This window comes from Helianthus annuus, chromosome 13 (genome assembly GCF_002127325.2).
Source record: "Helianthus annuus cultivar XRQ/B chromosome 13, HanXRQr2.0-SUNRISE, whole genome shotgun sequence".
Lineage (NCBI taxonomy): Eukaryota > Viridiplantae > Streptophyta > Magnoliopsida > Asterales > Asteraceae > Helianthus > Helianthus annuus.
The window spans coordinates 40,659,066-40,686,422 of NC_035445.2; positions in this window are offsets into that span (position 1 = coordinate 40,659,066).

Sequence of the window (27,357 nt, forward strand, 5' to 3'; positions counted from 1 at the left end):
GAACCACATCGGTTTTAATTGCTTTTTCAATCTTCTTGACCTGTTGGCGTGTCTGTTTCTTTTCCCTTTCTTTTGCAAGGCGGGGATCTTGTTTTACAGAAACAGATCGCTTACGGTCATTGTGGTCACGGGGAACATCAACCTTTTCTTTTTGCTTATGAAGATATGGACAATTTCGAATAATATGTCCAATTGTTCCACATTCAAAACATGATCTTCGTTCAACAAACCCCGAAGTATCATGTGTTTGTCTAGCCGATGATGATGAACTTTGTGAACCCGAGGTACTAGGCTGTGAACTGTTTTGTTCATTTCTTTTCAAAACAGTAGCTTTCTTGACAAAATCTAAGTTAGATTTATTTTCAAACGTTTCAATTTTGTCCGTTCCCGTCGATTTCACAAAGTTTACGTTTTCTTCTTCTTTTGATTCGGCTTCTTTTGGGCTTGAGCCGGTGATTTTCTTTTGGGCTTGGTGTGATTTTGCTGTTTTGGCACTGTTGGTAATTTCTTGTTGCCAAATTGTTTTCGAATTTCAGCCTTTGGAATAGGAGGACACTGTGTAACTGTAACACGTGGTCCTGTCTTTCCCAAAAACTTACTTGTCGAATTTTCAAAGACTTTACAAATTAAGGATTGATTAACATTCTTAATGGGAAAATCTTTGTCTGAGTAAATTTTATCATCACCAACAAGAGTGTACAGCAAATTCACACTCTCCGGCTCTTCTGCAGATGAGGACTCAGTTGCAATAGTCTTAGCGGGTTTTACAGGGGATCACATAGAATGTGATTCTCGAGAGGTATGTCCTCATTTTTGGCTACCGCATCAGACTTTGCTGGGACAACATCATCAGATTCATCATCAGAAGAATCAGCATCCTCAATCACAACTGGAGAATCTTGATTCTGTTCAGCACTTACAAATGTATCTGCTGACACATCTGAATCTGAGGATACTTCCTTTTGGTATCCGAGTCCTGCAGCAAACTCTTTCACATCTAGAGGCACAGATGGTTCAAAGAACACCCTGTCCTCCTCATCCGGCATGGCATCATAATTATGTCTCACTGGTGGTGGACAATTCTTATAGCCTATGCACGTGACGTCCCTTTTCTCCTTTTGGACATCAATGATGTGATCCAACACATAGCTAGAACTCAAATAACTGTCTAACTTGAGTTGGATTGCCTCACTTTCCGTTTTTACACAAACCATTTCTTTTTGCATTGTCTCAAGACGAGATATATACAAATTAATGTCCGTTTGTTTTCTGGAAACCATTTTAGTTAGTTCGGTTTTATCTTTCTTTAATTTTTCAATTACCGATTTGAACTCCTTTTCATGGTTTTCATAAAACATATTGGCTTCTGTGCATTTGGAAAGGTCCACAGTCAATTTCTGATTGTGGATAAAAGTCACATCATACTTTTCTTGCAAAGCTTCATGCTTACTTTGCAAGTCACACAGATTCTCATTCACTGTAGTATGTTTGTCTTGCAAGTCAAACAAACTAGCTTGTAACGCATCATGTTTGCCTTGCAACTCAGACATACTTTTCTCTACATCAGCACATCGAGCACGCAATCTATCACATTCATCACAAGTAATAGCAGTGGGTTCATCGACACATACCTGACTTGATGAACCGTCGACATTAGCCATAAAGGCTGAATGGAGAGAAGACGAAGTATAAGCAGCTTGATCCACCAGAATAGATCTTCTTTGAGCTTCTGCTGCAGCTTCCCCCAAAAGTTCATCAATATCTGCATCGATTGCTGCATTTGATGTCTCACCCACGTGATCATCGCCTGAATTGGATGATTCTTCATCAATACTCCTGCTGTACCCAGACGAGTCTTCATCTTCAGAAGATTCACCACCATTGGCGGAAGATTCTCCACCACTGGTGTGAACTAACTCCTTCACAACCTGAGCAAAACATGCTGTTCCATCGGGAACATCACCACCCAACTGGATTGACCAGTCACAACCTTCATCCACCTGAACCGCAAGTGCCCGGTTGGTTTGGTTGTTGACAGGCACCAATGTACGCTCATTGTTTCTGTTCTGCTGGTTGCCTTGGTTTCTGAAGGGGTTTTGATTCCCGTGCTGGGCTGGCTTTGTACATTCCCTCTTAAAGTGACCCCGTTCACCACAGTTGAAGCACTTTACAGCTTGTTTATCGAACCCATACTTGGTGTCTCTCTTACTTTCCAAGCTGGTTCTGCCAGTACTTTCCATCCAATCCTTTGCTCTTCTCACAGCACTCGCAAAGTGTGACAACCCGTAACTTCGAGGTATAAATCGTTCGTTTCGATTTTACAAACAAACATATACTTATCTATTTTCTACGAATTAAACTTATACTCATTTAGTTTATAGTGTACAAATGCGTAGTCAGAACCAAGTCCATTTGGTGAGGAACCTACCCGAACCGTTTGAACCATGACATAACCCGCATAACTCGAAACTTATGAGCCCCGAACCTGAGCATGATCATTATACATTATATTATATTATATTCTTACTATTAGTTTGGTTAAAAAGATAAATAAATAAATAATACATAATAGTAATATGGAAATAACATTTTCTATCCTTCTGCTTTCATTGTGCCGCCCAATCGTTATTTCCCAAGCCCAGTTGCCACTAACAAAACCACAACCGCCTCAACATGAATTGAGATATTATATTATGAACATGCATAAGTATACGTTCACAATTCCATAGAGATTAAACCCTAACCTCCCTCCCAACTTCACGGCAGTCACATCCCAAACCCTACGGCAGCAAGTAGAACCGCCCCTCTCACCGTCGCAAGTCTTTTTCCCTCCCTCGAGATTCTACGGCGAACCAGCCATCACCACCTTCTTCTCCGGCAAGTTCAGCCTCCGCGGAACACCGGTAAGGTCATCTATCTCTCTCTCGTTCGTAATGACTTGTCACGGGTTCGTTTATGTGTAGCCTCCTCATGCGATCTATGTGCTTGATGATATGCAGTACCGTGCTCGAGTTTTTTTTATGATATATGAATTTGATTAAGTGTTTAAATTTGTGAATACTCATGTGCCGTCTGTAATGAACCCATTTATATGCGTAGATGTTAGGACTGTTGTTTCACATGAAAGCCGTCGGTAAGGTTGTATGTTTACGAGCATCAGTAGACATGAACGTGTTGACGTGAACGTGAATCTGTATGGAATATGTATACATGACCATGTATGTGAATATATATAATATATTATATCCGAAAGAAAACGTAGGGAGTATGTATGAATAATAGTTTCGGTTCGACTTCGGCTTACTAATATGAACGCAATTACGAATCGGCATGTTTAGGAGATTTTGTATGTGATGTTATGTGTAATGTGCTCGGTTGCTCGCGGATGGTTAAAGAGCATAGAAAGCTTTAAGGGTTAAATGTTTATAAGTAATCTATACGTGTATGTGTAACTGTTAACTTGTATAGCATGAATGCAATGTGGTTTTGAATCAGGGAGGTAGGAATGTGAGCAATGAGTGTAGGGGGAGGTGCATGTAGTCGATGTATGAATGGGTTCAATGAGACCGAGGGTATGAGTGCGAAATCTATGAATTTCATGCACAATTTATATATGTATACTATTATGTAGGACCATGGATGCAAGTGTAATTGTATTTACATATGAAACTGTGTTATGAACAACTGTGAATCAAAACGAATTGAAGGTGTGTTTTAATGGCAGTGTACAACTACATATGCATAGCGTACAACTTGAATGATATGTGAATTGAAATTGTGTATTAAATGATGTTGTCTTTTTCTGTTGATTCAATAGAATGTGAACATAATAGTATGATGAAGTTATAATAAAATCGCACAACATTGCTGGGTTTTGACCTTAGTTAGGCCATTTGGGCCGTACACTTGATATGACCCACACACCGGAGCCCAATTGCACACTCAAGCCGGGACAGTAATGTGGGCCTCACAATACACGTTGCACACTTAGATTGGGCTTTGAACTAACGTGAATGTATGTTTGCATGATAGAGGTTGAGGGTTATCAACCTATGCTTGAAACATAGTTAGGTGAACAAAATGTATGGTATCCAAGACATCTGTTATATAATATTATGATGTATGCTATGGCTTATCGGATATGATCAAATGTTATGACCTGTATGATAATTCGTGTATGCTACTTGTGTAAATTGTTGTACAACTCGCTTTAAGTGGTTAAGAAACTAATTGTCTTTGGTAACCACAGTAGGGTATGGTTGATCAACTGTGAACGTAAATGAGTAACTAATCTAACCGAGCAAATCAAAGGTGAGTTCATTGCTCTTTTCTCAAGCATGGATCCCAGTGAAGGGTTAACGGGTAACGTTCCGATGAGGAATGCATGGGTAACGGGATGTTGGTTATTGTACTCAGTTTTTCTATCATTGTAAGACCACTACATCTACCGGCACGTTGCTTGTAGGGCAACGGGGGTTATTAGTTGATAGCGCTATTAGGTTTGGCACCTTCACGACGTTCAAGGGGAACGGGCGTGAACTAATTACCTTAAAACATGACCAATGCTTTGATAGAGGCATTGGGGTTGGCAATCACATATCATCTGGCCATTCGGTACTCGAGTAATAACAACATCGAATCATCAAACATCAAACATCCTAACAACGAACAATATATCGTTTTGTAAACTGTTTTACTCACATGATCGGTTATACAACTTGGTAAACAAACACAAACCTTGAACTCACCAGCGTAGTCTGACACACTTGTTTACATGCTTGTAGGTAATTATAGAAGGAACTTGGGAACTTGCTGTCTGATGCTGCTGGAGTGGTTATGGTCATGATAAACATTTATATTGATTGGGTTTCGACACATTTACGCACTTATACATTTATGCTTCCGCTTAATACTTTGGTTTTGGTTTAACTTTTCAAACGATACATTTCTTTCAATTGGGTATTTTAATACATTATAACTTGTGTTTGATATGATTGGTGGCTCTTTGTTGGATCGTTGCACCTCCAATAGGGACATACCCTAGGTGGGAATTTGGGGGTGTGACAGTTTGGTATCAGAGCCACTGGTTATAGAGAACTCGGTTTTAAAAATTGTTTTCATAAAACCAGACTATAACCGAATTGATCCAAACGATGACCATGACACTCAGCTTCAGACTGCAAGGTTCGTTCCTCGTTAGCTTATGCTTAACATGCCTAGTAAACATAACTATATTTATAGCATGCACGATACGACATGGTAGGCATCATGACACATTGATAGTGTAACATAACACTTGCATCTAGTAAATTCTAATCTTATTGGTAGTGCTTATTTTGTGTTGATTGGGGTGGGAGAAACTTCAAACATAAGTTAAGAAGCATCGAGAGGAGCATGCAAACCGCCTTATTATCATGGGTGCACACATAATAATAACGCGTGGTGCATGCAAATCCCAATGAGGCTTAACGAGTGTAAGAGGGGTTCTTCCCTGTATGTGTATGAACAGGGTAGTTAATCGTTCTCAACGTGATAAACCTGAACACTTTCCTCGTTTTCGACCCCTAAATTAGTTCATTTCCATATATAGAAACATGAGTGGACGGGGAAACGGACGTAGCAACTATTGATTGAAACCTTGTGTGCTTACTCTTTCTGTCATTTTTTTTTCCTTTCTGCGTTAATACCCTCTTTTGGAACGTTGTGAGTGTGCATTCTTTCGTTTAACTTGCGTTACGTCATCAACTCGACAGGCATGTCTACACCGTCCGCATCTTCCGACCAATCCCGGGCGCCAGGGAAGGCACCCGCTGATACTCACTCACCCCCGCGTCAGATGGAGACGCGTGCTGCTTATAGGAAGAGACTCGCACAGGGCGGGGAGTCGTCCTCCCGACCTACGCATGCACTACCAGTTAACTCCCTCAGCGCTCAGGCCGAGTCGGCTGTGAGTAAGGCCCTCCGAGATTATAACCAGATTCTAATAGAACAAAACCAAGTCTTAATGGAGCAGAATCAGAAATTACTAAGAAAGGTTGATACCCAAGGAGGGCGATTGGAAGCTCAAGAGAAGCAGATACAGGAACTTATTAGGAGGACTACTGACTTGAAGGCAGAAGCCCTAAAAGGGCGTGAGGTACAAGGTCTGATACTGAGAGACGCTCGAGTGGATCATGAAAGGCTTAACTCGCATGCCGAAATAATAGGTATGATGGATTGGAGAGTCCATCAGTTGGAGGAAGCCCGCTTCGCACCTGAACCCGAGCCAGCCCCAGTCCCGGCACCTCCCGAACCAGAGGCGGAAGGGTCTGATGAAGAGCCGGAAGAGGAGGAAGAAGAGCCAGAGGAGGTCTCGGATAATGACGGAGACGATGATGATGGTAGTGACCTCGGGGATGGTGACGTGGACGACTGACTCGTCTTTCAATCGTTTATCTAGTTATTTTTCTTTCAGTTGTTTTCGTATAAATGATCATGGTGATTAAAACTTTTGCGAATATTCGATGCAGTGACTTATATGGTTTAATTTGAATGGGTTTCTTATTTTATCGTTTAAAGAATACTTCTTGTACTAAGTCGTCACCTTACCTCTTTTTACCCTTGCACCACAAGAGTCACATCTTTGACTCTACGACAGTTATCTTAATTATGGTAAACCTCTCGCTGGCCTTTGTACTATCCGGTGCCTATGGGTTGATGCAATGCCTCTATTGGTTGATGCAATACTCTTGTAAGTTTTGACATGGTCGTTGGCATGGACTTGGTTATCTAGGTATCAAGCGGAAAATTCTCTGTAAAAAGAAAATCGTGCGTTCCCTCTCCCCAGTGGGGAATCCTTATCAGTTTAAGACCATCGTAGTGGCGTCGTTGTTGGCATTGTCACAGTCGTGAAAGCCCAGAAGTGTCTACGGAAGGGCTACCCTGCCATACTAGCACTTGTCACCGATTTGCCGCTTTAAGAAAGGAAGATCGAGTGTCTTCCACTTATCCATGAATTTTCGGACATGCCTCCTGAAGAGTGAGGTGGTTTACTTCCACATCGTTAGGCGGAATTTCAGGTTGACCTTATGCAATTTCAGATTCCTTATGGGAAACAGAAATCCCTTAGGTTTGCTAGATACCATCACAGCTTCATCATAGGATTTTCGAAGGTTTCGCAACTTCAACCCCCTTAGTATAGCGGGGAGCTGTGAATTCCTGAGAAATAAAATCGGAGAACGTCCTTACAGCTTTTGAAACCCAACCCTACAACACGCGAAGCATCGCTTCTATCCGAGGGTACCGATGATCCAGCGATATACCATGATGGTGTTACGGAGAGGAACTGCACGACCTACAACCTCCGGTGAAAACCGTGGTCATTGGATTTAAGTGGGAGGCATTGCTTGGACGGTACTGAAGGCACCAATTAGACCGATCGCAAGGGCCTTCAGTGCATCCTTGTTTCAATAGAGCTAACCATGTGAAGGCATCGCTAGAATGGAACTTCCGAACGAACACGGGATTAGGAGAACTATACCCACGCATCCCTGTAGACGAACCTTATCACTTGCACTTGTCATCGCCGCTAGAAGTGAAGCAGTCACAGTTACACGCGTTTGTCGTTTTGCAACACTAACCTTTACCCACCAAACTCTGTTTCGGACAAATGATACACTCGCGCGACCGCAATGTAATGAACCTCCCTATTGTGCCATGCCGCCATGCACCACTACTGGAGATTACTTCTAGACAACAAATTTGCTGGCCAAATCCTTCGGATGTTTAATGGACCCCTGTTTCGCTCGATTCTTTGTACGAACCTCATTAATTCCCTGTTTCTTTGATTGGCAACTGATATAACAAAACGCTAACCACCATACCATGATTTCCACCGATCACAAGATTAGCCCCCCCCCCCAGGCGTTGAAAAGTATCTATAGATCGAGTTCGTCGGAACTCACTTCAAGCCATTGTTTTAGATCAATTTTCGGGACGAAAATTCTTTCAAGTAGGGGATGATGTGACACCCCGCGAAAACGCTTAACAAAACTAGCTTCCTCAGTGACTGTTTGCTAAATTTCGGGACGAAATTCCCTTCAAGTTGGGGATGATGTGACAACCCGTAACTTCAAGGTATAAATCGTTCGTTTCGATTTTACAAACAAACATATACTTATCTATTTTCTACGAATTAAACTTATACTCATTTAGTTTATAGTGTACAAATGCGTAGTCAGAACCAAGTCCATTTGGTGAGGAACCTACCCGAACCGTTTGAACCATGACATAACCCGCATAACTCGAAACTTATGAGCCCCGAACCTGAGCATGATCATTATACATTATATTATATTATATTCTTACTATTAGTTTGGTTAAAAAGATAAATAAATAAATAATACATAATAGTAATATGGAAATAACATTTTCTATCCTTCTGCTTTCATTGTGCGGCCCAATCGTTATTTCCCAAGCCCAGTTGCCACTAACAAAACCACAACCGCCTCAACATGAATTGAGATATTATATTATGAACATGCATAAGTATACGTTCACAATTCCATAGAGATTAAACCCTAACCTCCCTCCCAACTTCACGGCAGTCACATCCCAAACCCTACGGCAGCAAGTAGAACCGCCCCTCTCACCGTCGCAAGTCTTTTTCCCTCCCTCGAGATTCTACGGCGAACCAGCCATCACCACCTTCTTCTCCGGCAAGTTCAGCCTCCGCGGAACACCGGTAAGGTCATCTATCTCTCTCTCGTTCGTAATGACTTGTCACGGGTTCGTTTATGTGTAGCCTCCTCATGCGATCTATGTGCTTGATGATATGCAGTACCGTGCTCGAGTTTTTTTTATGATATATGAATTTGATTAAGTGTTTAAATTTGTGAATACTCATGTGCCGTCTGTAATGAACCCATTTATATGCGTAGATGTTAGGACTGTTGTTTCACATGAAAGCCGTCGGTAAGGTTGTATGTTTACGAGCATCAGTAGACATGAACGTGTTGACGTGAACGTGAATCTGTATGGAATATGTATACATGACCATGTATGTGAATATATATAATATATTATATCCGAAAGAAAACGTAGGGAGTATGTATGAATAATAGTTTCGGTTCGACTTCGGCTTACTAATATGAACGCAATTACGAATCGGCATGTTTAGGAGATTTTGTATGTGATGTTATGTGTAATGTGCTCGGTTGCTCGCGGATGGTTAAAGAGCATAGAAAGCTTTAAGGGTTAAATGTTTATAAGTAATCTATACGTGTATGTGTAACTGTTAACTTGTATAGCATGAATGCAATGTGGTTTTGAATCAGGGAGGTAGGAATGTGAGCAATGAGTGTAGGGGGAGGTGCATGTAGTCGATGTATGAATGGGTTCAATGAGACCGAGGGTATGAGTGCGAAATCTATGAATTTCATGCACAATTTATATATGTATACTATTATGTAGGACCATGGATGCAAGTGTAATTGTATTTACATATGAAACTGTGTTATGAACAACTGTGAATCAAAACGAATTGAAGGTGTGTTTTAATGGCAGTGTACAACTACATATGCATAGCGTACAACTTGAATGATATGTGAATTGAAATTGTGTATTAAATGATGTTGTCTTTTTCTGTTGATTCAATAGAATGTGAACGTAATAGTATGATGAAGTTATAATAAAATCGCACAACATTGCTGGGTTTTGACCTTAGTTAGGCCATTTGGGCCGTACACTTGATATGACCCACACACCGGAGCCCAATTGCACACTCAAGCCGGGACAGTAATGTGGGCCTCACAATACACGTTGCACACTTAGATTGGGCTTTGAACTAACGTGAATGTATGTTTGCATGATAGAGGTTGAGGGTTATCAACCTATGCTTGAAACATAGTTAGGTGAACAAAAAGTATGGTATCCAAGACATCTGTTATATAATATTATGATGTATGCTATGGCTTATCGGATATGATCAAATGTTATGACCTGTATGATAATTCGTGTATGCTACTTGTGTAAATTGTTGTACAACTCGCTTTAAGTGGTTAAGAAACTAATTGTCTTTGGTAACCACAGTAGGGTATGGTTGATCAACTGTGAACGTAAATGAGTAACTAATCTAACCGAGCAAATCAAAGGTGAGTTCATTGCTCTTTTCTCAAGCATGGATCCCAGTGAAGGGTTAACGGGTAACGTTCCGATGAGGAATGCATGGGTAACGGGATGTTGGTTATTGTACTCAGTTTTTCTATCATTGTAAGACCACTACATCTACCGGCACGTTGCTTGTAGGGCAACGGGGGTTATTAGTTGATAGCGCTATTAGGTTTGGCACCCTCACGACGTTCAAGGGGAACGGGCGTGAACTAATTACCTTAAAACATGACCAATGCTTTGATAGAGGCATTGGGGTTGGCAATCACATATCATCTGGCCATTCGGTACTCGAGTAATAACAACATCGAATCATCAAACATCAAACATCCTAACAACGAACAATATATCGTTTTGCAAACTGTTTTACTCACATGATCGGTTATACAACTTGGTAAACAAACACAAACCTTGAACTCACCAGCGTAGTCTGACACACTTGTTTACATGCTTGTAGGTAATTACAGAAGGAACTTGGGAACTTGCTGTCTGATGCTGCTGGAGTGGTTATGGTCATGATAAACATTTATATTGATTGGGTTTCGACACATTTACGCACTTATACATTTATGCTTCCGCTTAATACTTTGGTTTTGGTTTAACTTTTCAAACGATACATTTCTTTCAATTGGGTATTTTAATACATTATAACTTGTGTTTGATATGATTGGCGGCTCTTTGTTGGATCGTTGCACCTCCAATAGGGACATACCCTAGGTGGGAATTTGGGGGTGTGACACAAAGGCCCACTTGATATCCATCAAGTCCATCTCTTCCTTATCAATCTGCCTATAATCTTCTTGTGTCAGATTAATGTTGCCAATCTGACCTTCAATTAACCCACAGTACGCGCTCACTACAGTGTTAAGCAGCTCCATGTGTTCCTTAGCTACTTCTACACTGACTTTAGAGAAGCTTGAAGTGTCGAGCTGTACTGTACTTGGCTTTGATTGCTGACCAGCAGATGATGTTCCTCCATAACATGCACGTTGTGTTTGAGCAGGAGGAGGAGGAGGTGGTTGTATTGGATTTCCATACATGTCTGTGGTGGGAGGTGGCTTAACAGGAACTTGCACTGGATTGCCATACATATCCGTGCTAGTGACAAACGCCGTTTGCAATGGAGCATGTGGACCTGTTCTTGCAGACGAAGTACTAGAAGTTCCAAAATACATTTCTGGATTTTGTGGCAATGGAACTCTCTTCGCCTTTAATGTTTCCTCCTGATCCTTGTTTTCCAAAAGCTGCACGAAGTCGTTGATATTTGTAGTTTTCAACACTCCGTTATACTTCAGGATTTCCAAGAAACTACTCCATTGGGGAGGCAAAGCATCAGCAAACTTTTTAACCACTTCTGATTGAGTTGTCGCTACCCCAAAATTATTCAACTCAGTAAGCAAATGATAAAACCGACTTGTCATGTCTCCCAAAGACTCCTTATCTAAGCATGTGAAACTGTCAAATTCCTTCTTGAGAAGATCATGACGCAATTGGCGTGTTGCCTCATTCCCTACTCCTCTGGTTTTCAAACCGTCCCACAACTTCTTTGTAGTCTTGAAGCTGACAAACTGATGATAGATGTCTTTGCTTAACGCCTGAGTGAGAATGGCGTAGGCTTTCTTCTCCAGATCATATGTTTTCTTCTGATCCTCTGGAAGATCGGCAAAGGTAGCAGTCGACGAAGCAGCAACCTCTATAGCTTGATCGAAATCTGTGGTGAAACGTATCCACAGCTCTGTATTTTGACCCAGAACATATGTACGGAATCTATCAGCCCAACCCAGATACTCGTTTAAATGCATCAACTTCGGAGGTCGATTCAAACTTCCTGTTTCGCTTTCGCTCAGTAGAATACTTTGAATACTTGGAGTTTGATTCGAGACTAACGCCCACTGATTGGCTTGAGAAGATGTCGACACCGGAGACTCGGCCCATGAAGGAGATGAACTTGTACTTGTGTACTTTCCACTATCGGGAGCCGGTGTACCCCACCATGAGGGAGTGGAACCAGAACTGGTATATTTTCCACTGTCTGGAGCCGGATTCCACCAACTCGGATTCATGATTGATGAGAAAAATAAGGTCTATATCAATGTCTCGAAAGATGATGGCCACCCGAAAGATCACACACAGCCGAAGGATCCTGGTTCGAACGATCTGAAAAACAGAAACTTGTTAACAACAAACAGACCACAATCGAAAGATCAAATCTTGTTCGAAGGATCAACAGTGCTCGAAAGATCACTGTTGTATCTCGAACAATGATTTCGAAAGATTCACAAGCTCGAAGGATTCACTATTTGAAAGATCCTTATCTTTCGAGTATATATCCTTATCTTTCGATGAACTGTCTTTCGAATAGATTCCCTGGTTCGAAGGATAACACTCTGACTTCGAAGGATGGGTCGAAAGATGTATATCTATCGAAGCTTCCTTGATCGAAAGATGGTCTTTCGACGTCGAAAGATATCCTTCGAAAGCTCACTGACACACTGACACTGATGTGAAAGGTTGGTGAAAAGGTGATAGGTTGGTAAGGGTCAACTTTCGGCAAAAGGTATGGACAGACTGTACCTTCTTACCAACTTTGAAAATATTACCCAAAATGGACACCCCTTATCCAGAACCAGTCACCGGAATAATGACCGGAGTTTGGCCGGAATTCACAAAGTCACTTAAACACAAGTTTTAAGTTACCCAACCCGCTTTTAAACACACCCGGAAGGTTTAGAACACGTTTTTATGCCAAGAAATCCAAGAAAAACACTAAAAACGGGATCTAAACCAAGTGTCCAAACACACCAAGAACTTGAACAAAACCCGGTTTTAAACAAGGTAAAGAGCCTTAGCTCTGATACCACTTGTAGGTCCCTCTCGGAGGATGACGAACCTAAACCTTGTTATACTAACCCACTAGCAAGTGTGGAATCCAAGCTAGCAAGCAAACCGGGATGAGACAAGTATAAACACAAACACACAAGGTTCACCGATTAACACCACTTGTATTAATACGAATGAAAGGTTCCGGTTACAAGCTCAATGTTCACAAATGTGTTTTGCAAACTCTCTAGTGTGTGTGTTTCGGACAGAATGCTCTCAAACTCTCTATCTTTCTGTTTGTGTGCATCTCTCTATCAAGTCTGTCCTCTAACACACACTGCATGGGTATATATATACCCAGCACAGGTTACTTTGTCCGAAGGATCCGATTGATGGTCGAAGGATCATCTATCGATCACAATGTTATCGAAGGATTCACAGGGACCTCGAAGGATGATCTTTCGAGGTCCATCAATCGAAGCATATCTTTCGAGGAGATCGAAGGATCCACATCATCCTTCGATCTCTTATCCTTCGAGACAGACAACCATATACAATCAGTTTACTAACTGTTGGCCAAGTCAAACCAGGAGGACGGTTGACTTGGTCAACTTACAGGACTGACAAGGACATCGTTTACATCGGGACTGAATACAGACAAAGTACAGACACAAGTGCACCAACAATATGCTAACATAAATTCGGTATTTTCATGCAGCGTGTTGAAGAATGATCGTTGATTGTTCATTGATTTCGGAAGACAATCTCAACTCTGGTAATTGTTAAAGCGACCCCTTAGATCTGTTGCAAATTAAGGACGTTTTCTATTTAAATTTTGATCCGATTCGGTGGAACAAAAAGTTGTAAACTCGAAATTTTTTAATTAAATTTAGCCGGGCTTAGTTTGATGGTTTTAATTTCATGCTAATTGCTTATCTTACCAAATATATTCATCATGCTTTTTATGAACCATTATCTTGTTCCTGTTTTTTTCTCAGATGATAATCCTCTGATTGTATAAATTTAAAATATTCACCAAGATTTTTTTATATTTTTTAATATTCTTGAGTTAGAATTTAATCAAATCAAAATTTCGAAGGCAATTTTATTGATTGACTGAGGCAGCAAGATGTCAAAAACAGTTATACTGAATCTTGCTTGGAAACCATGAAAAAATTGTGCAGTTTTTTGTTAAAATTGATCATGACTTCTATCTGCGCTTTTATTATTTTATATCTGCCTTATAGAGTTGCTGCAAGGTGTTGATCATCATTTCAATAAACTTTGGTTGCTTCTCAAGAGATCTACAGCGGATTGTCTTTGATGAAAGAAGATCTTTGGCAGATAACAAAAACTGAGCAATGCCATTATAGGTAAATGATGAAATCTTTGGTGCGAAGACAACAAACTCTCTTTCATTAGGCAGTTGCAATGTGAATGTAAAACGTTCAAAATTCAAAGTGGCCAGAAGCGGAAAATCGCATGTTGGAGTTTTACTTGTTTTCAGCCCCTAGTCAATGCTTGAACAGAGTATTCAAGCTATGGAGATCTAAACAAAGATAAATCAAGTTCACCCCTTCTTGTTTGCTTATCACTAAAGAATTTAATCATTAGCTTTAGGGTCCTATGCGACATTGCATAGATTATGTTCTCTTTGAGAAGCAGAAGACCAATGAAATATGGTCAGTGCTCAATGGTTGATAATGTCGCAACGTCATATGCATAGATAGAGAGCTATGCAAAAATTGGGAAATTTAGAGCCACTTGCCTAATCAGAATATGGGCTGATCTCAAAGTTCAAATGGTGGTGGGATTTCCATGAGTTCCTCCAGTTTCATGATAGAAGACTACTTTGAACAATAGAACTTGTATCTCTGAATGAACAAATGTAGCTAGAGTGGTGGTGTTGGGCCTTCAGAATATGGTCCCATGATCCGCAAATGAATCACAACAGTGGCAGTTTTTCTAAGCTTTAATTGATTAACATGCATACTAATGAATCTTGAAGATTATTTGAAAAAGAAGTTATATCTATTTTTTATGATAGTCTGAATCATTGTAGTATAATGATGAAAAATCGTATTTGTCTAATCTTTTTAAACTCTCTATGATAGATTGTTGAATCTTTAGATTAATAATGGAATCGGTTAATTTTCTATTCTCTTGTATGATAAATTTTTACCGTTTAGTTTTTCCAATTTTGTAACACTCCTATTGTATCTTGTTCATCTAAGGGACTTAACGACTTCCATCCTTGCAGGTAATATTCCACAAGGCAAGATCACATGAAAACTGAAAGCAAAATAATTAAGAAAGTAAAAAAGAGAACATAAATCACCAAAAAAGATTTGATGAGATGGACTATGATACTTATTCGAAGGAACTTGTTTAAATATTACTATGGTCACTGTGTTACTTTATCGCATAAAGCAATAGTTATTTTTGAGGGAGGTCAGAAACAAGAAACACTAACAAATTTAAGAAAATAACTTCTCTAACACGAGTAACTAAAGAAGTTATCTAAATAAAAAATAACTATCATTAAAACCTCATATATGAATATTGTTATTGAGCCTACTGAAACACTGAGAGTTTAGCTAGGATTCTTTGACAAAGACACTTAGATTACAAAATAGGAAGATATAAAATTACTTTATTAAATATTAAATATTTTATTAAATATGAACGAGTAGATTATTAAGAATAAACAAGTAAGGTAGGGTAGCCCCATAATTTAATATCTCTAGAACCATCATCTTGTTGGTCTTTATTTTGATATCTCAAATCTGATATTTCATTAAATATGAACGGCAGGATTTATACAATTAAACTAAATGCAAGGAGTGTTAGTCAGAATTTATAAACTTTATTATCTAGTTTATGTAATAATTAAGTTACAATTATTATGTATTAAGTATGGGTCAAGTTATGTGCGGATCATAAACCGGAGCGGGTAATTCAAACTGTCATAAGGCAGTTTACCGCCAAAATTAACCGCCACATATTATGTATATATATGGCCTGACCGGTAATCCATTCCGGTATCAAGACATTTTCCCTCTAAATTTGAAAGTGTCCATTTTATATTCTCTATCGTTCATTCTTTCTTATTCTGCACACTTGTTAATCATGCCTGCAAGTTATGTATTCAATTCCGCTGCAAATGATAATACATATGCAAATGATAATGATGTCTCGGGCCTCCAACATAGTGGTATCAGAGCCACATCAAGAATTCCTGCAGAAATTAGAGTATCTTCTTCCACTCTACCATGGCAACACTGCGAAGATGAACAAAATGAAGGGGTGAAACACAAACGAAAGGTGAAGTTATGTTTTTATTGTCATCGGCCTGGACATCTGATTTACTCGTGTAAATCAAAGGAAAATGACGAAGCAACCCAATTGGTTAATCAAGCGATTAACGCCGGAATCCAAACACAAAGGACGGATGCAGGAGATCGGGGCGAAATGATTGTTACTGGCACGGATGGTGGCCAGTGGAATGACATATGTTATGTTAGTTACTCGTTCTCTCATCACTACGCCGGTAATATAAATGTTTTTAAAAGGATTAAACATTTAATTGGGGTTGATACAAAGACCGGTGAAAGTGATTTCTTGTTCATTCGGGGTATAGGAAATGTGGATATCAAATCCAACAACGAAACTGTAAGAATACAAAGTGTTCTGTATACTCCCGAATTGAACAGAAATGTTTTAAGCATGAATCAACTCACTCTACAAGGTTTTACCGTCAAGAAAAGTGGTGATACTTGTAGAATTTTCCCAATGTTTTGTCCACCCGTGTTAAATACCTTTAGTGATGTTACGGGTATGACCAAAGAAGAAGAAATGGGGATAAAAGAAAGACAGAAAGTTTTGAATCTGAACGATATGAATGAGAAGTACAAACAAGATTACTTGAATTCATATTTCGAAGATTTAAATGTATCGAATGAACAAGAGTTTGATTGGAGTCGGATGATCATAAGGGCACTAGAATTCAAAGAATTCTCCGACTGTCAAGCCTTCTTAGACATGATTGACGATAGAGATTTCGTGTTTAAGTACAAACACGATCTGGAAGTGAAGTTTGAAACTATGGTGGGTTGGTTCCTAAAAGAAAAAATGGAAATAACTACGCGAATGATACCCCCACAGTTAGATGACGGAAGAAAGATAAATTTACTCGATTTGTATGTTATGGTAGAAAAGGATGGAGGCTATCAAAGTGTCACACTTGACAATTTGTGGCCGGCCATAGCGAAGGATCTTGGTTTCGAATACCAAGATGGAGATTTTATCAGAATCATCTATGCAATGTACTTAGATGTTCTTGTATTTTATTACAAGTTCAAATCGGTACAAAAGAAGGCACAAGACAAAGAAATGTTGGAACAAGAAGGAACTCCCATGGCTGCAAACGAAAGAACAAGAAGAAGCAAAAGTGCGGAAGCCGAATCATCACGAAATGATGAAGAAACAGAGCATTATGCTTTGTTTACAAGAAACAGTCTAGACGGATCGTGGATTCTTCACAAGAAACGACGCCGATTCAATTTCAGTGAAGCTCGAAAAGCGGTCGATGAAGCCAACAAAAGCGTTATGATGCAGCGATAATCAAGTTTACGGGAGGGTGTTAGTCAGAATTTATAAACTTTATTATCTAGTTTATGTAATAATTAAGTTACAATTATTATGTATTAAGTATGGGTCAAGTTATGTGCGGATCATAAACCGGAGCGGGTAATTCAAACTGTCATAAGGCAGTTTACCGCCAAAATTAACCGCCACATATTATGTATATATATGGCCTGAGCGGTAATCCATTCCGGTATCAAGACATTTTCCCTCTAAATTTGAAAGTGTCCATTTTATATTCTCTATCGTTCATTCTTTCTTATTCTGCACACTTGTTAATCATGCCTGCAAGTTATGTATTCAATTCCGCTGCAAATGATAATACATATGCAAATGATAATGATGTCTCGGGCCTCCAACAAGGAGTAGAATGAAAAAAAAACACAATTGGGTTAAAATTGTAATTCTAGAACCACCACCCCATTATAAAAACCCTAGCATCTCTCCAATTCTTTTGTCAGCTAATATTCAACAAACGGCCGCGCAGCGTCAAACAACCTTATATGGCCACTGCTTTATCGGCTGGGTTTGATGAAATCAAGCCTCCTGATATCACAAAATCGGTGAATTGCATTTAATTTAAATTCTTTTCTTCAGTTTGTATTTTTATCTTGTTTGGATTAAGCGTTCGTTGTGATTAGAAACAGGAAGCGGTATAATTTATTGCATCCATTCGATTTTATCATGACCATGATAAGCTAACAGAAAATTGGTATCATCATGCAGGGTGTTGAAGAACGATTGTTGACTGCTCATTGGATTTCGAAGACAATCTCGACCCAGGTAACAGTTAAAGCTACCCCTTACATCTATTGCAAATTAAGGACATTTTCAATTTAAATTTTGAGCCGATTTTGTGGATCTGCAGTTTTATATATATATACAAAAAGTTGTAAATGGGTTATGCAGGACTTAAAAATGAAGGAGCTACTTGCTATATGAATTCACTGATACAGACATTATACCATATACCTTACTTCAGAAAGGTTGGTGATTTCACATTATGCCCCATCATTCAATTCTCACTAAAAGTATAATATAGTAACTCATGTTTAACTTTTGAATCAGGTTGTATATCATATTCCGACAACCACCGAGAATGATATGCCATCGGGTAGCATTCCTCTGGCTTTGCAGAATATATTCTATAAGCTTCAGAATAGTGAGACTAGTGTAGCTACAAATGAGTTGATTAAGTCTTTGTGGTAACTGTTAAACTATCTCTTACATCTTAATTCAAATTCAACTTGGGCTTAAGTGTGGTTTTAATTGCTTGCAAATCACTTATCTTACCAAACAAATTTATCATGATTTTTAAGAACATTATCTTTTGCTGTTTATAGGGCCCCACCAAGGGGTTGGAGAGCCACATCCCGGCCAAGGCGTTTTTATGGAGTTAAATTTTTTATATATATTATCAACTTGGGCTTAAGTGTGGTTTTGATATTCAGTAGATGCGCTTCACTATTTAAAGCGCATTTAATAATAATTGATACCTTTTTTATTTAACCCATGCACATTTAATAATAATTCACACATGATGGTTTTGATGATCGATGAAGAAGTTTTTCTAGTTTACAACTAATTACTTTAAAAAAAAAAATAATAATTACTTTTGAACTCTTTGTTAATTAATGTTAATGAATCCTTTTTAAATTAGTTCACACTAATCTAATAATAATTAACACATGTGATGGTTTTGATAATTAATGAAGAAATTTTGTATTATAATGTTTTGGTATTTGACATTATTTTGGTACTTTATTTAGTAGATTATGTTATTCAAATTTTGAAAAAGGTGTTATCTTTCAAGTTTTGGTTTTGCAATATATTAGTATTTTGAAAAAAAAAAGAATTATCTTTTAATACCTAATATATAATTTTTATGGTTTTTTAAGTGTGCTTTTTTCTTTGGCCCGCGCTTTTTTTGCGCTTCTCGCCTAGGCCCTAGGCGAAGCCTATATGCACCTTGAGTGCGCCTTTCATAACTATGCGCCTTGAGTCTTGGGACCGGCTCTGGCTGTTTATTATTATAATCCTATAATCCTGATTCCATAAAATAAAATTATTGACCAAGAAACTTTTTTAACATTCTTGAATTAGAATATGATCAAACCTAAAATTCTAAGGCATATTTGTGATTGATTGAGTCAGCAAGATTTAAAAACAATTATACTGAATCTGGTTTGGAATCCATGAAAAACTTGTATAATGTTTTGGTTGAATTGATCCTGACTTCTATCTTCCATTTTTTATCTTTTATATCTGCCTTATAGAGTTGCTGGAATGTGTTGATCATCAATTCGATAAACTTGGGTTGCTTCTTATGAGATTTACGGCGGATTATCTTTAGTGAATGAAGATCTTTGGCAGATAATGAAAACCGAGCGATCTGATACAAGAGTAGATCCTTGGTGCGGAGATCACAAACTGACCTTCATTAGGATGTTGCAACGTAAATGTAATGCGCTCAATATTCAAAGTGGCCAGAGCAGAAATCGCATGTTGGAGATGGCCGGACTTGTTTTAAGCCCAAAGTCAAAGTTCAAAAAGAGTTTTCAAGATAACAAGATCAAAACAAAGATAAATCTAGTTCACTCCTTGTTTGCTTGTTGTTAGTGCATGCGTCTGTCGACTTCGTCTTGTATCGAGTCTTGTCTTAGATAGATAGATTTGGTCACGTTGTACAAGATAGAATGTAAAATTGCATGAAAGGTTAATTCCGCATGAAAGTTGTGTGCATGTAATTCCGCATGAAATTAAGTTTCGCATGGAAACTTAATTCCGTTTGGAACACTCTCACATGGAATTAACTGCCTATAAATAGGCCACTTCATGCGAAATAAAGGGAGAACTTTCCGGTTTGTGCAACGAAGTGCTGCCAAAGTGTCGTCTCGCTGTATTTGTCATCAATATCAATAGAACGACAATTTAAAGTGTATATCTTGCTGAATTGACCTCAGTTTGTCTGTTTCCGCCTTTCAAACTGAGTATTAACTCTTCTGATCGACTTGTTCGGGTTCGAAAACGATCCTACAAGTGGTATCAGAGCTCAGGAGGAAGAGTTCATACCAATTCAGCTGCAATTTCTGATTTCTACACCTTCTTTTTCAAATTGAAACTGTCTTCACGATCAAAATGCCTTGATTTTCACATATCTTGTGCGCTTTTGTGTATTAACAAACCCTAGAAAGTTTCAGAACTAAAATCAACCATTTATTGATCAATTTGACAAATTTCCCATCGAGAATGATGACATCAGCATATTCCGCACGAGATTAGAGGGTAATTCCGCACCAGAATGATAATTCGGTTTGAAAGTTCACACGGAATTACCTAATTTCGCATCAGTTTGTATTTTTGTTTGATTTGGTTCACACGATATTAGTAATCTCGTTTGAAAGTAGTGATTCCATTTGTTAATTCCGCACGGAGTTACAATTTCGTTTGAAAGGAAGTTAATTTCGTACCGGATTAGTATTTTCGCACAGGGGTAATTTCGTGTGAAGGGTAATTTCGTTTGAACAGGACAGTTTGGTGATTTTTGAAAATCGAATCATGGAAGAAGATTTCTACAACGCATTCGCTACTCCGATTTCTGTAACTCAGCAGACAATGTTGGAAAACGAAACGGGAACTATGCAAAAACCGCCCAAACTAATGAACATCGAGGAGTATAAGGGTTGGGAAGGACGTTTCGATAACTGGGTTCAAGCAAATTATTTGGATGCTTGGGAATGTGTTGAGACGAAATACGTTAGACCGACAAACGATGACGAAGAGGAGATTGCTATTAAAGACATGAGCATTGATGATAAAAAGAAATACAAGAATGAGAAAATGATGTTAAGTCTTCTACAACAAGTTGTGAAAGAAGACATCATGGTCTTATTGCAACATAATGGAAGTTCTTATTCAGTTTGGAAAGCATTAAGATCGAAGTTTGTTGGTAGTCAAGAAATGATTAAGAATAAGAAATCGCTTCTAAAGAAAGAGTTTGATCTATTTCGAGGTTTGAAAAATGAAAGCACAAAGCAGATAATCGAAAGATACTACAATTTACTGGTTAACTTGAGGAGAGTAAGTATCAACAAAGACAATGAAGAGCTGACAGAGAAGCTAGCGGATGCATTGCCATATGAGACTTGGGAAACATATCTTACGATGCTAAGAAACAAGAAAGGATTTAGCAATCTAACACTTAGCAAGTTCATTGAAAAGATTGAGGCTCAGGAAATGGAACAGAGAAAGATTTCAAGAATGAAAGACTTGGACGGTGAACATGACATTGGGCTTTATTACAAAGCAGGGCTGAATGACAAATCAACCAACTTATCACCAAAGGTTGAAACTGCTTTCAATGCCAAGAGTTCATCAGGAAGTTCATCTAAAGGATCAAACAGCAATACCAGTTTCTCATCATATCCATCTTTTGATCCAAACATTTCAACAAAGAAAAATGGAAAGAAGCTTCAGTGCAACATTGTTTTGAATCTTGAGGATAATCAAGATTATACAGAAGAAATTGCAAAGAGCCATATGTCTCTCTGTTGGGAACTATGTTAGAATCATATGGAAGTTTTGTTGCAGGTCGGATTGGGAATCCAATGCTTACAAAAGAGGATTACGATCAGATTGATGCTGAAGATATGGAATTAATGGATCTAAAATGGTGTTTGGCTAGTGTGTTGAGACGAGCTGAGAAATTCAAGCAGATCACAGGAAGAGATGTTCTCCGTGAGGCTAATGTTTCTACTTTAGGTTTTGATAAAACTAAAGTTACTTGTTTTCGTTGAAGGGAAAAAGGACACTTCAAGAGGGAGTGCACTAATCGCGAAGCAAGTGGAGCTCAAAATCCATTCAACAACAATGATTACTACCGCAAGGCCATATACCATCAAGTTGCTCAACAATCACATCAACAAGAACCGCAAGTTGCACATGGGAGGAAAGTCATAGAAGAATCTTCAAAGAGTGCATGTCTGGTAAATCAAGATGATCAAAAAGCTTCAACAGATTTCAGTTGGAACAAATATGTTTCAGCTGATGGTAAAGCTTGTTTGATAGATCAAGATGATGAAAAGTTAGCTAAAAGTTTTAACTGGGAAGGTTTCAATTGGGATGATTATGATCCTAACAAAGCTTTAAGTCACAAAGCTTTTGTTGCTAGAATTGAAGAAGATAGTGATGATGGTATAGAGAATTATGCAAGAAGGATGGCACAGCATTTGAAAATGATGGCAGAAAGTGATAGTGAAGATGAAAAAGCTAAAAAGAAAAAGAAAAAGGTCAAAACACCAGTCAGCAGTGATGATGAAGATGTTCCAGTGATTAGAAGAAAAGTCAAAGAAGTTCCAGCTTTCAAGATTGATGAAGAAGCTGTTGCAAAGAAGAGTCTAGTAATTTGTGAAAATTGTGAAGTTGTAAAGAAACAAAACAGTACATTGATTCACAACATGAACAGGTTCAAGGAGTCTTATGATGTGCTGAACAAAGCCATGAATATGTACAATGACACAAGTGAAGAGCAGGCAACAGCCATGAAAACACTTCAAGGAGCTTTCATGATGAAGCAAAAAGTTGTGAACAATTACATTGAAAAGTGTGCTGCTCTTGAACAGAAACTGGAAGCACAAAGAATTGAAACTAAAAGAGTTCATCGTTTGTTGAAAAGTTACTCATGTACTTCTTATGTTATTGACAGGAATTATCCAACTGTTGAAGGCATGAAGGTATTTGAAGATGATGAGGTAATTGAAGAAAAGACGACATCTGATAAAAAGGCTCCTGAAAAGATACCAGAAAAGAAGAAAAGAAATGTGACACAAAGAAAAAGACTGACAAGAAGAATTTTGGTAAGAAACAAGGTGTCAGTTATAACAAGTGTCCACCCCCGCTCGAAAATGGATATTTGCCTAGAAATCCAAATTCTGAAAGAGTCCAAAAGGCAACAAACATACAATGGGAGTCTGAACCTACAGTCAATTTTCCAGAAAACATTGATGTCACGTTCACATCGTCTGACACTGATCAACAATCTCAATTGATGAAGAAAGTGGTGGATCATGTGTTAGATAATGATGAAACGGAGGAGTCAAAGTCGGAGTCTATGACGAAGTCAAAGTCTGAGTCTAGTACTCTGGGTGAAAACAAAAAACAGGGCAAAATAGTTTATGATAAAGAATTCATGTTATCAAAATCTAATTTGGATGACGAAACATTTAAAGTTCCATATACTTTAAATGATTCTGACAAATTATATTCTGATGAGGAATTTCCAATTAGAGGTGTTAAACCTGACATGATCAAAAAGGTTTTCAAACTAACAGAAATTAATATTTCTGAAATAAAAGATGTAAATCTTACTGATAAACCTAAAAAACTCACCTCAAGAGTTAAACAAAGAGAAAACAAGAAAAAGGGTTACAGTTCTGGTTATGGTTATCGAAAGAAACCAAACCATAACCGTAATTTCAAAAAGAAAGGATTAGGATTTACTCCATCAGAAAATCTAGAAAATCTGAAAAATGAAAAATATATTTGAGATTTTAAATCAAAAATGAATTTTGTTTCAGGAACAAGCTCAGAAGAAGAGATGAAAAGTTCGTTTTGGAAGCAATCAAATCGGGAATTCCTTGCTAAGAAGCAAGAAGAAATGAAGTTTGCTGAACAGAAGAAAGAAAAAAGAACCTGTTACCAATGCAACACAGTTGGACATATTGCTAGAGAGTGTTCTAAGGCAATACAATCAAAACAGGAAGGGTCTCGTAAACTGAAAGAGAAAGTAATTGAGTTTGAACCACCAGTTGATAGAACAAAACTATTCAAAAATTCAAAATTCGAAATTGGTGAATGTTCAAACAGGTTTTACGAGAGAAAGGCTTCTAACAACCACAAGTGGGTTGTTAAGAAATCAAGTGATAGTTCAAGCAATGATTCTGATTCATCAAAATCAGATGAGTTTTCGTCTGGTGATGAATCTGATTCCACAAAATCAGAGGAGCCACATGTTGAGGTAAAAGGAGAAAAATCAGTGCTGACTATAGATGATGAGAATTTTCAATCACTTCGGGCTGAAAATTTTAAGAAGAAAATTGGTAAAGTTGAGATTTCAAACCAATTTTATTCTGATAAAAAGGAATTTGATGTTGAAAAGACCTTTAACCCCAAAGTAAAACACATCTTTGGTAAAATGATTGACAGAAAAGTCAAAGGGGTTAAAGAGTTCTACAAGAAGAAGTTGGGAGGTAAGAAACCGAGTGTTGGTAACTCGGTAACACCCAAGGCTGGTCAGGCTTGGGTGGATATTTTCTTTGAATAGAAAAACCTGACATCTTTCTTAAAAATTTGCATGAATTGGCAATCATGTAACATGAATTGGCATCTTTCTTAAAAATTTGTTTTTGAATGTGTTTAAAGTGTCACTTGCCGGAGCTTCCAGGATGGTAAGCGTGAAGCAGGAATCGGCATCATTCTTTATATCAGGTTTGATTGTGAATATCTACATGTGGTAAATCAGGGACATTAAGTTGTACCTGTGTTTCCTACAAGTGGTTGAAAAACAAGATGATGATGATGATCCCCATTTTTACAAGTTTGTAAAATCAACAAAACTTATTTTCCGAAAAACCATTTTGATTAAAACAAACTAAGTGTTTTGAAATCTTAATGGGAAAATGGTTTGTTGTGAGGGGGAGTTCTGATTGTTTATCCCAAATGGATGGCGAATTGAAGCGATTCACAACAGTTGTTACTTTTCTTGTACAGTTTGTTTTCAAATTTCTTTAAATGTGTTTGCATTTTAAGGGGAGTAAAAATTTCAGAAAATCCAAACACATTAGAAAATTTGATAAAATCAAAAACATGATAAAATCAAAAATGAGTTTTGGTGTATAAAAGAGGAAACGATAGTACATCAGTGGACTACCACAACATGCTAAAGAAATGGAAAGTAAAATGTGATAAACAATCTCATTGTTGATGTGCCAGTATGTTTTTATACTTTTAGTAGATTGTTTTCGAGATATAAACCTAAATTTCAAACTTGCTTATCTCATAGGGAACATTTCTTGGATATATAGGTGACCCCCGAAATCTTGTTTGAAAGGTCCCTCGAGATACTAGGTCTTTATACTCAGTGATATCAGTGATATCTGGGGTATTATCCCGAGACTTCTGATATTGCGAAAGCAATGACCTAGTCTCCGTATAATACTTTGCAAATTGCTTGAAATATAGCATCACCCTCAGTACAAAAAATACGAAACATTGAAAAATGATAATCATGTGCTGTTGAAGAAAAGATTCTCTAAAGGGAACACACCTAAAGTCGAACCGTCATCTCTCTGCTGAATGGAAGTTCTGACCTGAGCTCTCACGGTTTTGCATTTAACCCTTTAACAGATATCATCTAGGTATTCTCACCTGTAAGACTGAATATTGGGATCTGGATACGGGAGTATATTCAAGAGGTGGGACACATGAATAAGTTTAAGTCTTTAAAACATTAATCTCGTATCTCAAAATAGTTGAACTTTGTATGAAGATTTAAGAGGACCATTATACTAACAATCTAAGTGAACTGTTTAGAACTTAAAATTAAATGAAGCTTAATGGTGTTGGTGATTTGTCTCAAAACTGATATGATCCTCTTGCACAAACTCACAAAAATATTGTTTGTAAATATTTTCTTTACTGCATTTCATTTCTTTTATAAAAATCCAAAAAGATTTTGAGTGTGTTTTAACATAAAATTTGAAAAATCCAAAAGATTTTCGACAACTGGTGTTGAAGAGCTGATTTTCAAAGTTTCAAGTGCTAAACATGATGAACATAATTTGAGGGGGAGTTTGTATAAGGAGTTTTGAAATCTATTCTTCAAGTGGTTTTCAGAAGTTTAAATGTAAAATCATTCTTTCAAGTGGTTCATCAGAGATCTACAAGTGGTGTCTGAAATTGCAAAATCTTAAATATTATCAAACTTATGTTTGTGGTAGAGATGGTGCAGGTATGAAATTTGAGAAGAGCAAGGTTCCGATACCTGTAGATTCTGTGATTAAGAGAGAGCCAGATGACGATCATGAACCTGGGAAATTCAGACTGCAATCCCAGCTGATTGAAAGGGGGAGTCTGTAAGAGCTAGGTTATGTTTTTGGAAACCTGTGATTCACGCAAGCTGCTGATGAACTTAAGGAATCAAGAGATCTGATCAAGAGAAGATATAGTCAGATTGTGATTCTGGGATTGTTTGAAAGTGAAGAAAAGAAATCAACATTCGAGGGGAGTTCATTCGGGAAGAGTTTTTTAGTGCTAAGAGAAAGAGATAGAGATTGAGGTTGCTTTACAATGTAAGATACTTCGAAGAAAAGCCCGAAGACTGATAAAGGCTGAAGATGCAAAGACTCGACACGCAAGACTCGTCAACATTTGAGGGGGAGTCTGTTAGTGCATACGTCTGTCGACTTCGTCTTGTATCGAGTCCTGTCTTAGATAGATAAATTAGGGCACGTTGTACGAGATAGAATGTAATATTGCATGAAAGGTTAATTCCGCATGAAAGTTGTGTGCATGCAATTCCACACGAAATTAAGTTTCGCATGGAAACTTAATTCCGTTTGGAACACTCTCACACGGAATTAACTGCCTATAAATAGGCCACTTCATGCGAAATCAAGGGAGAACTTTCCGGTTTGTGCAACGAAGTGCTGCCAAAGTGTCGTCTCGCTGTATTTGTCATCAATATCAATA